This window comes from Protopterus annectens, chromosome 6.part0 (assembly GCF_019279795.1).
Source record: "Protopterus annectens isolate FY-2018-M chromosome 6.part0, PAN1.0, whole genome shotgun sequence".
NCBI classification, from domain to species: domain Eukaryota; kingdom Metazoa; phylum Chordata; order Ceratodontiformes; family Protopteridae; genus Protopterus; species Protopterus annectens.
In genome coordinates, this window is record NC_056737.1 from 1473094024 (window position 1) to 1473108327 (window position 14304).

Sequence of the window (14304 nt, forward strand, 5' to 3'; positions counted from 1 at the left end):
ATGAATCATTGCATAATGAAACAATGTGCTCAACAAATTAATGCATGTACCAGTGATTGTTAGATTATGGGTAAAAGTTTACTCATGCACATAACCTAGAATTTGAATTACAGTAATTAATCCAGGAAAACTAATCAGATATATAGTCTTGAAACAAAATAAACTTTAGGGAATGACATGTGACAGCTAAAACAGCTGTAAGATCATTGCAGAACAACACATTTTTGCATACAGGGCTATGAGTTTGCATTATTTTTGTAGGTAGAAGAAAATATATGATTAGAAAACATAATTATACAAAAAATAACTTTAGACTAGAATGAGGCTACCTAGGACATATTATTTAGATAACTATGAAAACTTACTCAAAGACACCATGCACATTTTGTTTGAATCAAAAGATGCTCGATGGGAAGAGACTGATCACGGGTTATGCATACATGTACAAATACACATTAAAGGAGTACCAACATGTATGTGGCTTCCAAGATAAACTGCAATCTTTTGTGCTAACCCAAACTGGTCCTGGGAGTGATATTGCCAATCATCAAGGCACCTGTCATCATCAGAGAGATTAAAATTTCTTCTTTAGTCAATATTTTTGGGACTTGCCATTTGCTGCAATAAAGTAGCTAATATCTACAATAAGTGGAAGTGGACACAGCAAGAAACTAGTGTCAGTCTATCTTATTGAGGGATGGTCAACTGTCAGAAAAGAAATCAACAGAGCATTGCTGACTCATACATGTTATCCTCCTTTTAAATAACAGATTGGTAAGCAATTTCAGAGCTGAATTATCATGCAATTCCAGATTTTTTACATCTGATCATGTTTTTATTATTCACAGCAGTAAGTGATCACCATACGCCTAAAACCTCTGTGTACATTATTATTATAGTATGCAGATACACAGTATCCATGGCATAACAATAAAAACATGAGTGCTGATTTTGAGAGCTAGTGTATGAGCTAGCAATCTTTCACATGTTGCAGATTCCCTTTCCTTACTGCCTCGTATAGCTGACAGTAGTCCGTAATAGTATCATGGCAGACTCAAAGGATTTATTACCAAGATGTTATGCACGAGGGATGCCTTGATTGATGCTGACTCTGTATCAATATGCTACACAGCCTAAGTATTTCTTATGATAGGAAATGAAGGGAGGATGTCTGCATTTCTGAATCTAGACCTCCTTATCACATATCTTAGTCTCAGATGTTTCTAGAAGTCATGCTTTCTTATCCTACTCTTTTTTGCAGGTGGAACTGGAAGGTGGCAACAACACTTGGACTATTGTTGTTCTGACAAAGATAACAGAACATTCCCATGCTTTTCATTCTGTATCTCCAATGATCCTCTCAACTGCTTTGATATCTGAACATCTCCATATTGCTATGGCATAGCCCAAGTCTTCTGGAAAAGAATACATATATTTTATAATGTCCATAATGATCTGCTTGTTGGTAATAGTATACACTATGTCTGTAAATGTTTAATGATCTGGTACACTACCATATTGCCAGTGGTGAATCAGATGCATAGATCATGACCTCAACTTGGACTGATATGGGTGTAAACTCCCTATAATAATTAAATAGATGATGAAGAATGAATGCTTCTTTATAAAGTTCCCAACCAGGAGTTCCTAATTCAAGCTCTCAACATGTCATATGCTGCAAGCTATTTGATCCTTGTATTGTTATGCCAGTTGAACTGCAATAAATGTTTTGATTTTTCTGAAGTCATTTCTGTTTGGCACTGTGGAGTTATACAAAAACTGCAGAAAAGAACTGGAGCTACATGCATTATTATTATTGCCTTACCTATCAAGGAGAGATTAATTTCCTCCAGTTATATGCCCAAATGTAGATTTATAGTTCTGCGTCATTACTTTAAATTTACTATTCTTGAATTATGCAGATTTCATTCCAACTTAACTTGCAAGTTATAAAATATTTTAAGAAGGTTTGTCTTAGGCCCATTAGAGAGGTATGTTAACTCCTCCCTCAACAATTCTCTCTGCATTCTAAAAGGTTTGTATTCTAAAAGGTGTGTAATGGATTGTGCTCAATGTAGCCTGGAACATTATTTCTAAAAAATGTCATTGACTATGGGTCCTTTATGACCAAGGAGCCTTCCACTGTTTTTTTAAGACTAGAAATTAAACCTTACAGTCTGGAGTATAACAACTCTTTAACACATTGCTTTACTCCAAAATAAATTAAAAAATAACTCCAGTAAACTGAGCTACCGGTACCCTGGAAGTGTTGTTTACTTTTATTTATTAACGTTCTCCATATATTTTAAATGTCTTTAGCCTTTGTTATTGCATTGTGTTACATCCTAATTGATAATACTGTCAACCATGTCCATGTCCCCCTGAGCTTGTTCAGTTTGCAGTACGTTTTACAAGATTGTGAACAAAACCTTCATACTGAAAATGTCTGCCTGTATCTTTGCAAGATCAAGTCAATGGGGTACCAGATGACTCGGGAAATGAAACATCAACAGGTTTCCCATCAGCATGTCTTTTCTGAAAATTAAGGAGCATGAAACTATCATGCATGGCATTAAACATTGACTGTAATCCCCCAATGATATACAGAAAATCAAAATAATTTATGAAGAACAGGGCAAACATATGAAGCAAAATCAGGATTGTTGTGTAGAATCAGGGCCAATGAGAGCAATGATTGGCCACTGGTGTACAATTCAAAAAATTCGGACTATTCTCCTCCATTTTGTTCATTCTCCTACCCTCAGTTCATTACCTTTGGTCAAAATAATCAGTTCCCTTAAAGAATTGCAAGATTTTAAAGGTGCACATTTTCTGAATGCGTAATGTAAACAGAGGTTAGTGCATTTCAATTGTATAATAGGACCTGAGGTGAATGCACTAAGCAGATTTGAACACATGACAAAGACTTTATTACATCAGCCATCAGTACAATGAAACAGAGAAAGGCAGAAGAATTTCATAGTATACACTTGCCACTAATAAAGATGGAAGAAAAACACTTAGCCAAAAAGAAACTGCCACCTTAAAACCACTTTAAACACAGCTGTGTCTGTATGTTATCAAAATATTTTGAGTAATCTCTTCCACAGCACACACCCACAACCACACACACACACACACACACACACACACACACACACACACACACATTTATTGTCATTCTGGAGCAAGGACTATTATAAAACAGACTACCACAAGAACGTTACTATGTCAATAGAATCTGCTTTGGCTTTTTTTTTAATGAAACAAATGTGGCTTGTTTTATAAATATGATAAAATATTATAGAGATGTGTATCAGATACATTTGACTCATGGGAAGTGAAGAAATGCACTCATTCATTAACCCTTTGTCTTATCACATCTCTGGCCATATGTCAGATGAGTGTACTGCATGCCTACTCGTGTATTTTGCTGGCACATTGATCTTGGTCCCAGTGCAATTAATTATTCTCTGCATATTTTGATACTAATTTATGAAAAGCTACTATATTTTCATGTTTATTGTAATATTTAACCAGTGGTATAAATTTGTAATCCAAAATTTTGCTATTCCAGGTTAATAACCTGTTCTAAATACCTTGCAACATTCTAAGAGAACATGTGTGTGACTGAAATGCAAACCTGACAATATTACTAGAATGAATTGTTCCTTACTCATTGGTTATGACATTAATTTAGCAGCAGTGAAAGCTAGAGCTGTAGTAATAGAATCCTTAAAGCTTTTTGTATATTTAGGTCTCAGTCAGTTCTATGAAGTTAATATTAAATTACTGAAGTCAAAGTTCCCTGTTTTCAGATTTTAGTAAGAAAAATCACAAAATATAAAACAATTCCAAGTTTTGACCACACACACACACACACACACACACACACACACACACACACACACACACACACACACACACACACATTTTGAAGTAAATGGAAGAGTTAATATAATGAGCCTCTTAACATGCAGAACATTTCTTGATTTTCTTAGCAAGATTACCAAGTTATATAATATTATTATCATATTATTGTATGTAATTCTTACCATATTATTGGATGTTGTTATTTACTTATCTAATGTACTGCCTCTACCTGATATACTCTGTGTTATATGTTCATTTTTATGTAATTACATGGGGAGCTTTTCACCATGGGCCTCGACTGAAAATGGGCTCATTTCTGGCCCAGTGGACTTTCCCGGTAAACAAATGCAATAAATAAATAATAAAATAAATAAATAGATCACATCTAGCATGTTTCCAACTTGTAGAAAAAAATATTGAAAGTTGAGTTTCTTTGGTTCTTGTGACTTTCAAAATTCTCATCCCTAAAAGAATAGTTTTGCTATCAATTTAACATTTTGTGGATGGGAATAATGCCAGAAAAAAAAATTGCCCCAAATTTGAGTTTTTCCTATTACCTATACTTGCTCAAGCACATGGAAGAGGGATGATTTTCAGTCTGTGAAACCTGAATGTTTTTTAAACTCACAAAGCAAATATTCAATATGTGGCAATGTTTGCAATTAGCTTGAAAAATCTTGTCTCCAATAATAAAAACTGTTTCCCCTTGATAAGTAGTTTCTTGGGTTTATAAGTTGTTACTTGTCAGTTAATGACATAGATACGTTACAGGCTAGTGACTGATATCCCTACTATTGCTACAGCTTTCCATTAATGACTGTGGTAAAAGACAAAGGGTGCATTTAGTCCTACCTGAGGAAGAACCCATTTTCAGCTGAGTCCTAGGGTGAAAAGTCCCAAAGCATTACAAAACATTTTAAGCATAATAATTTCACAGTCATTACAATAAAACAGATAGGAAATATAGTTTAAATAATTATTCCAAATTAGACATAATATAAAAAGATTGGTTAAGAGTAGAAACAAGTTATAATATAATGATTTAATAGAGAAATTCTAGCCAGGTTATAAATATTAAAGGTAAGTTAGTATGATACAATCAGGAATTGCAATACAGTGAGAGACAAGCAGGCTTATGGTATATTCAGAGAGAAAGCAGGGGAGATAAACTGATAGAAGTAAGGAAGTCAGTGAAGAAGGGAGGATATTGAGATGTAAGGTATGAATAGGTATTTCTCCACATTTAAGGCTGTAGTTTATCTTGTTCAGTAAAAACAGAGGCAGCTTTTAACTAGGATGGGAGGGAGTGCATTGTCCTGATGGATAGAGATAAAGTGTTCCAGGCCTTTGTAACATGGTACAAGTACAGCCCCAGCAGACAGCAGATGTGATAGGTTTGTGGACAGACATGAGTGTTTGGTCATTAGATGATAATAACAGAATTACTTGTTTGATGAAGGAAGAGCTCTGAGTGGTGATAGCATCCCTAGGTCTAGGGGTTATACCTTTAGTTATCATCTGCTCTGCATAAAATGATTTTCTAACTATAGTAGATAAATGATGGTCAAGTGAGAGATGGCATTAATTTAGCAGCAGTGAAAGCTAGAGCTGTAGTAATAGAATCCTTAAAGCTTTTTGTATATTTAGGTCTCAGTCAGTTCTATGAAGTTAATATTAAATTACTGAAGTCAAAGTCCCCTGTTTTCAGATTTGAGTAAGAAAAATCACAAAATATAAAACAATTCCAAGTTTTGACCACACACACACACACACACACACACACACACACACACACACACACACACACACATTTTGAAGTAAATGGAAGAGTTAATATAATGAGCCTCTTAACATGCAGAACATTTCTTGATTTTCTTAGCAAGATTACCAAGTTATATAATATTATTATCATATTATTGTATGTAATTCTTACCATATTATTGGATGTTGTTATTTACTTATCTAATGTACTGCCTCTACCTGATATACTCTATGCTATATGTTCATTTTTATGTAATTACATGGGGAGCTTTTCACCCCGGGCCTCCACTGAAAATGGGCTCATTTCTGGCCCAGTGGACTTTCCCGGTAAACAAATGCAATAAATAAATAATAAAATAAATAAATAGATCACATCTAGCATGTTTCCAACTTGTAGAAAAAAATATTGAAAGTTGAGTTTCTTTGGTTCTTGTGACTTTCAAAATTCTCATCCCTAAAAGAATAGTTTTGCTATCAATTTAAGATTTTGTGGATGGGAATAATGCCAGAAAAAAAAATTGCCCCAAATTTGAGTTTTTCCTATTACCTATACTTGCTCAAGTACATGGAAGAGGGATGATTTTCAGTCTGTAAAACCTGAATGTTTTTTAAACTCACAAAGCAAATATTCAATATGTGGCAATTTTTGCAATTAGCTTGAAAAATCTTGTCTCCAATAATAAAAACTGTTTCCCCTTGATAAATAGTTTCTTGGGTTTATAAGTTGTTACTTGTCAGTTAATGACGTAGATACGTTACAGGCTAGTGACTGATATCCCTACTATTGCTACAGCTTTCCATTAATGACTGTGGTAAAAGACAAGGGGTGCATTTAGTCCTACCTGAGGAAGAACCCATTTTCAGCTGAGTCCTAGGGTGAAAAGTCCCAAAGCATTACAAAACATTTTAAGCATAATAATTTTACAGTCATTACAATAAAACAGATAGGAAATATAGTTTAAATAATTATTCCAAATTAGACATAATATTAAAAGATTGGTTAAGAGTAGAAACAAGTTATAATATAATGATTTAATAGAGAAATTCTAGCCAGGTTATAAATATTAAAGGTAAGTTAGTATGATACAATCAGGAATTGCAATACAGTGAGAGACAAGCAGGCTTATGGTATATTCAGAGAGAAAGCAGGGGAGATAAACTGATAGAAGTAAGGAAGTCAGTGAAGAAGGGAGGATATTGAGATGTAAGGTATGAATAGGTATTTCTCCACATTTAAGGCTGTAGTTTATCTTGTTCAGTAAAAACAGAGGCAGCTTTTAACTAGGATGGGAGGGAGTGCATTGTCCTGATGGATAGAGATAAAGTGTTCCAGGCCTTTGTAACATGGTACAAGTACAGCCCCAGCAGACTGCAGATGTGATAGGTTTGTGGACAGACATGAGTGTTTGGTCATTGGATGATAATAACAGAATTACTTGTTTGATGAAGGAAGAGCTCTGAGTGGTGATAGCATCCCTAGGTCTAGGGGTTATTCCTTTAGTTATCATCTGCTCTGCATAAAATGATTTTCTAACTATAGTAGATAAATGATGGTCAAGTGAGAGATGTTCATCTGCAAAAGTGCTTAGGTTCTTAATAAATGTATCTCTTTTGAGGGGCCTAAATAATGCTGTAGTTGGATGGGTTTTTTTTTTCTACTTTTTTCCATTTAGTTCTAGACCACGGTCCTGAAAGAATTTCTTTGTACATGTGAATATCCTTGCAAGATGTGGGTATTTTCCAGAGAGCTAATAATGGCTGCAAGGTTATAGTTATCTGCAAACTTTGCCATCCAACATACCATGACATCAGCACTGACATTCATAAATATTTAACAAGAGCACCTTAAATGGCTCCAAGGTTACAGTTATCTGCAAACTTTGCCATCCAACATACCATGACATCAGCACTGACATTCATAAATATTTCACAAGAGCACTTTAAATAGTTCCAAGTTACAGTTATCTGCAAACTTTGCCATCCAATGTACCAAGACATCAGCACTGACATTAATAAATATTTAACAAGTGCACCTTAAATGGCTCCAAGGTTACAGTTATCTGCAAAGTTTGCCATCCAATGTACCATGACATCAGAACTAGCATTCATAAATATTTAACAAGAGCACCTTAAATGGCTCCAAGGTTACAGTTATCTGCAAACTTTGCCATCCAATGTACCATGACATCAGCACAGACATTAATAAATATTTAACAAGAGCACCTTAAATGGCTCCAAGGTTACAGTTATCTGAAAAACTTTGCCATCCAATTTACCATGACATCAGTACTGACATTAATAAATATTTAGCAAGAGCGCCTTAAATGACTCCAAGGTTACAGTTATCTGCAAACTTTGCTTTCCAATGTACCATGACATCAGCACCGACATTAATAAATATTTAACAAGAGCACCTTAAATGGCTCCAAGGTTACAATTATCTGCAAGCTTTGCCATCCAATGTACCATAACATCAGCACTGACATTCACAAATATTTAACAAGAGCACCTTAAATGGCTCCAAGGTTACAGTTATCTGCAAACTTTGCCTACCAATGTACCATGACATCAGCAATGACATTTATAAATATTTAAAAAGAGCACCTTAAATGGCTCCAAGGTTACAGTTATCTGCAAATTTTGCCATCCAACATACCATGACATCAGCACTGACATTTATAAATATTTAACAAGAGCACCTTAAATGGCTCCAAGGTTACAGTTATCTGCAAACTTTGCCATCCAACGTACCATGACATCAGCAATGACATTTATAAATATGTAAAAAGAGCACTTTAAATGGCTCCAAGGTTACAGTTATCTGCAAACTTTGCCATCCAACATACCATGACATCAGCACTGACATTTATAAATATTTAACAAGAGCACCTTAAATGGCTCCAAGGTTACAGTTATCTGCAAACTTTGCCATCCAACGTACCATGACATCAGCAATGACATTTATAAATATTTAAAAAGAGCACCTTAAATGGCTCCAAGGTTACAGTTATCTACAAACTTTGCCATCCAACATACCATGACATCAGCACTGACATTTATAAATATTTAACAAGAGCACCTTAAATGGCTCCAAGGTTACAGTTATCTGCAAACTTTGCCATCCAACGTACCATGACATCAGCACTGACATTAATAAATATTTAACTAGAGCACCTTAAATGGCCCCAAGGTTACAGTTATCTGCAAACTTTGCCATCCAATGTACCATAACATCAGCACTGACATTCATAAATATTTAACAAGAGCACGTTAAATGGCTCCAAGGTTACAGTTATCTGCAAACTTTGCCATCCAACATACCATGACATCAGCACTGACATTTATAAATATTTAACAAGAGCACCTTAAATGGCTCCAAGGTTACAGTTATCTGCAAACTTTGCCATCCAATGTACCATGACATCAGCACTGACATTAATAAATATTTAACTAGAGCACCTTAAATGGCTCCAAGGTTACAGTTATCTGCAAACTTTGCCATCCAATGTACCATAACATCAGCACTGACATTCATAAATATTTAACAAGAGCCCCTTAAATGGCTCCAAGGTTACAGTTATCTGCAAACCTTGCCATCCAATGTACCATGACATCAGTACTGACATTCCTAAATATTTAACAAGAGCACCTTAAATGGCTCCAAGGTTACAGTTATCTGCAAACTTTGCCATCCAATGTACTATGACATCAGCAATAACATTTATAAATATTTAACAAGAGCCCCTTAAATGGCTCCAAGGTTACAGTTATCTGCAAACTTTGCCATCCAATGTACCATGACATCAGCACTGACATTCATAAATATTTCAAAAGAGCACCTTAAATGGCTCCAAGGTTACAGTTATCTGCAAACTTTGCCATCCAATGTACAATGACATTAGCACTGACATTCATAAATATTTAACAAGAGCACCTTAAATGGCTCAAAGGTTACAGTTATCTGCAAACTTTGCCATCCAACGTATCATGTCATCAGCACTGACATTCATAAATGTTTAACAAGAGCACCTTAAATGGCTCCAAGGTTACAGTTATCTGCAAACTTTGCCATCCAATGTACCATGACATCAGCACTGACATTCATAAATATTTAACAAGAGCACCTTAAATGGCTCCAAGGACTGCGGTGGTGGTGCTGCGGTAGTGTTGTCACCTCACAGCAAGACGTTGTCCTGTTTGATTCTTAGCTAGAGTGTCTTCTGTGTGGAGACATGCATGAAGGTTGTGCTTCAGGGCCGGCAACTCGGCATGTAAAAATCTACTGCCAATCATTAGCTGACCGGAGTTCCATTGTGGCGACCCCTAACCGGGAAAAGCCTAAAGACACAGCAACAACAACCTTAAATGGCTCCAAGGTTACAGTTATCTGCAAACTTTGCCATCCAACATACCATGACATCAGCACTGACATTAATAAATTATTAACAAGAGCACCTTAAATGGCTCCAAGGTTACAGTTATCTGCAAACTTTGCCATCCAACGTACCATGACATCAGCAATGACATTTATAAATATTTAAAAAGAGCACTTTAAATGGCTCCAAGGTTACAGTTATCTGCAAACTTTGCCATCCAACATACCATGACATCAGCACTGACATTTATAAATATTTAACAAGAGCACCTTAAATGGCTCCAAGGTTACAGTTATCTGCAAACTTTGCCATCCAACGTACCATGACATCAGCAATGACATTTATAAATATTTAAAAAGAGCACCTTAAATGGCTCCAGGGTTACAGTTATCTACAAACTTTGCCATCCAACATACCATGACATCAGCACTGACATTTATAAATATTTAACAAGAGCACCTTAAATGGCTCCAAGGTTACAGTTATCTGCAAACTTTGCCATCCAACGTACCATGACATCAGCACTGACATTAATAAATATTTAACTAGAGCACCTTAAATGGCCCCAAGGTTACAGTTATCTGCAAACTTTGCCATCCAATGTACCATAACATCAGCACTGACATTCATAAATATTTAACAAGAGCACGTTAAATGGCTCCAAGGTTACAGTTATCTGCAAACTTTGCCATCCAACATACCATGACATCAGCACTGACATTTATAAATATTTAACAAGAGCACCTTAAATGGCTCCAAGGTTACAGTTATCTGCAAACTTTGCCATCCAATGTACCATGACATCAGCACTGACATTAATAAATATTTAACTAGAGCACCTTAAATGGCTCCAAGGTTACAGTTATCTGCAAACTTTGCCATCCAATGTACCATAACATCAGCACTGACATTCATAAATATTTAACAAGAGCCCTTAAATGGCTCCAAGGTTACAGTTATCTGCAAACCTTGCCATCCAATGTACCATGACATCAGTACTGACATTCCTAAATATTTAACAAGAGCACCTTAAATGGCTCCAAGGTTACAGTTATCTGCAAACTTTGCCATCCAATGTACTATGACATCAGCAATAACATTTATAAATATTTAACAAGAGCCCCTTAAATGGCTCCAAGGTTACAGTTATCTGCAAACTTTGCCATCCAATGTACCATGACATCAGCACTGACATTCATAAATATTTCAAAAGAGCACCTTAAATGGCTCCAAGGTTACAGTTATCTGCAAACTTTGCCATCCAATGTACAATGACATTAGCACTGACATTCATAAATATTTAACAAGAGCACCTTAAATGGCTCAAAGGTTACAGTTATCTGCAAACTTTGCCATCCAATGTACCATGACATCAGCACTGACATTCATAAATATTTAACAAGAGCACCTTAAATGGCTCCAAGGACTGCGGTGGTGGTGCTGCGGTAGTGTTGTCACCTCACAGCAAGACGTTGTCCTGTTTGATTCTTAGCTAGAGTGTCTTCTGTGTGGAGACATGCATGAAGGTTGTGCTTCAGGGCCGGCAACTCGGCATGTAAAAATCTACTGCCAATCATTAGCTGACCGGAGTTCCATTGTGGCGACCCCTAACCGGGAAAAGCCTAAAGACACAGCAACAACAACCTTAAATGGCTCCAAGGTTACAGTTATCTGCAAACTTTGCCATCCAACATACCATGACATCAGCACTGACATTCATAAATATTTAACAAGTGCACCTTAAATGGCTACAAGGTTACAGTTATCTGCAAACTTTGCCATCCAATGTACCATGACATCAGCACTGACATTAATAAATTATTAACAAGAGCACCTTAAATGGCTCCAAGCTTACAGTTATCTGCAAACTTTGCCATCTAATGTACCATGACATCAGCACTGACATTAATAAATATTTAACAAGAGCACCTTGAATGGCTCCAAGGTTACAGTTATTTGCAAACTTTGCCATCTAATGTACCATGACATCAGCACTGACATCCTTCCCACAATAAACTATAATCATTGAGGATTTTAATATTGATTGGAAATGTTGTACATCTGTAAATCCAACTACTCACATCAATCTTTATGGCTTTTATCAAACCATCACCTACCTTACCAGAACCCATAAACCTAGCAACAAACAAACCACCTTAGACTGGAAATTAATTAACAGTAGTCCCCAATTATACAAAAAGGGATTACTCCCTGATGATATTAGTGCCCAATCCCTAACCTTTATATCTAGACAAAAGACCTCAATTTCCAACCAAACTAACTTTAGAACCACACGTAACAAGAAAAATCTTAATATAGTTAACTATCAATCTGAGCTTAAAGCTTGCAACTGGTCACCCCTAAAATCCCTACCTCTTGATGAAGCAGTCTCTTACTTTAACAATAAATTCTTACAAATTCTGGAATACCATGCTCCCTCTCGCACTGTTAGATTTAGGATCAAACCTGTTCCTTGGCTCATAAAGGAGACTAGACAAAAAATGAGACTGAGAAATCAAACCTGGTCCAAATGGAGGAAAACTAAAAACTCTACTGATCACCTAAATTTTAGACAGCTTAGAAATGCTGCAAATAAATCAATATTCCTTGATAAAAGAAACTATTACCTCAAATTCCAACAGACCCAACATCAAAACCCACAAAAATGCTGGTCAGGAATAAATAAATTGCTCCACCCTGGACACGCCAAAACACCCACCCCCTCTAATTTGACTCAAAACTCTTCTAGCCACATTGCTGATATTTTTAACAAATTTTCTCTGAAACAGTCCAATCTTTAGCTAATACCTTACCCCCCCACCACCTGTTAACACTACTGAGCCACCGCTCGCAACAACTGTACCCCACACTCTCCACCTCCAGTCTGTCCCTACATCCTTCATACACACCCAACTTCTTAAACTTAGACCTAGTACTCCATCAGCTGACCTCCTTCCAGCTGAATACCTGAAAATGGCAGCTGGAGTACTTGCCTACCCAATTGCTATACTAATAAATAGAACAATTACAGAATGTCCCATCCGATATCTATGGAAAGTCTCACACATTATACCCCTCCACAAGGGAGGTAACTTAAATGAACTCTCCAACTTCCGCCCCATAGCCCTACTTTCCCCACTAGCAAAAATTATGGAGAGATGTATTCACCATCAAATACTTGATTATCTTCTCCAAAACCACCTACTAGTAGACTGCCAGCATGGCTTTAGGCCATTCCATAGTACAACTGCAGCACTCCTATCCTTTTCAGACTGCATTAATAAAAACAGTAATAACAACTTACTGTCCTCAGTCCTCTTTATTGACCTCTCAAAGGCATTTGACATGGTGAATCATCAACTACTGTCAGATACACTTACATCTTTTTCTTTTCACACCCAAACAGTCAAGTGGTTTAACTCCTACTTACAAAACAGACAGCAAGCAGTACTCTGGAACAAGAAACTATCCACTCAGCTCCCTATCTCTCTCTTGGTGTCCCTCAAGGCTCCATTCTGGGACCTCTCCTATTTACCATTTTCATTAATGATATGAAAACATCCATTCCACAGGCCACCTGCATTCAATACGCCGACGACTCAACATTAATATGTAGCACCTCCTCACCTGCAGAGCTTCAAACCAAGACCCAAACCGTATTTAACTTAGTAGAAAAATGGTTCCATCAATGCTGTCTCCTCCTTAACCCCCAAAAAACAAAACTATTATTGTTCACTCCCACCCCAAATTCCCCCACTATTAACTTTACAATCACATCCAACAATGGTACTAAAATAGCTCCCGACATAACTACCAAACTTCTAGGTATAACAATTGATAATAATCTTAACTTTGATACACATATTAACCTAACTTTTAAATCAGTTAATAAAAAACTTGGTTCCCTTTATAGACTTAAACCCTTTCTCACAGCTTCAACTTGGTCTACTATTGCCCAAACTCATCTACTTTCCACCCTTCTCTATGCCTCCCCAATTTATACAAACCTCTCCAAAAGCAATATCAATAAATTGGCAACATCTTATAATAACATAGCCAGATTTGCCACTGGATCCCCATTTAGAACCCCTCACTGCCAGAATCTCAAACTACTAGGTTGGCTGGAAATGCAAAGTCAGCTTCTTATACAGCAACTTACAATTATTCATAAAACTCTGCATCATCCCACACATACTCCCATACTCTGTAAGCTTATTAGCCCATACAAAAACCTAACAACCCTACGATCTGCCAATAGAATACCAGTATCTACCTTAAAAGCCAACAACAAGTC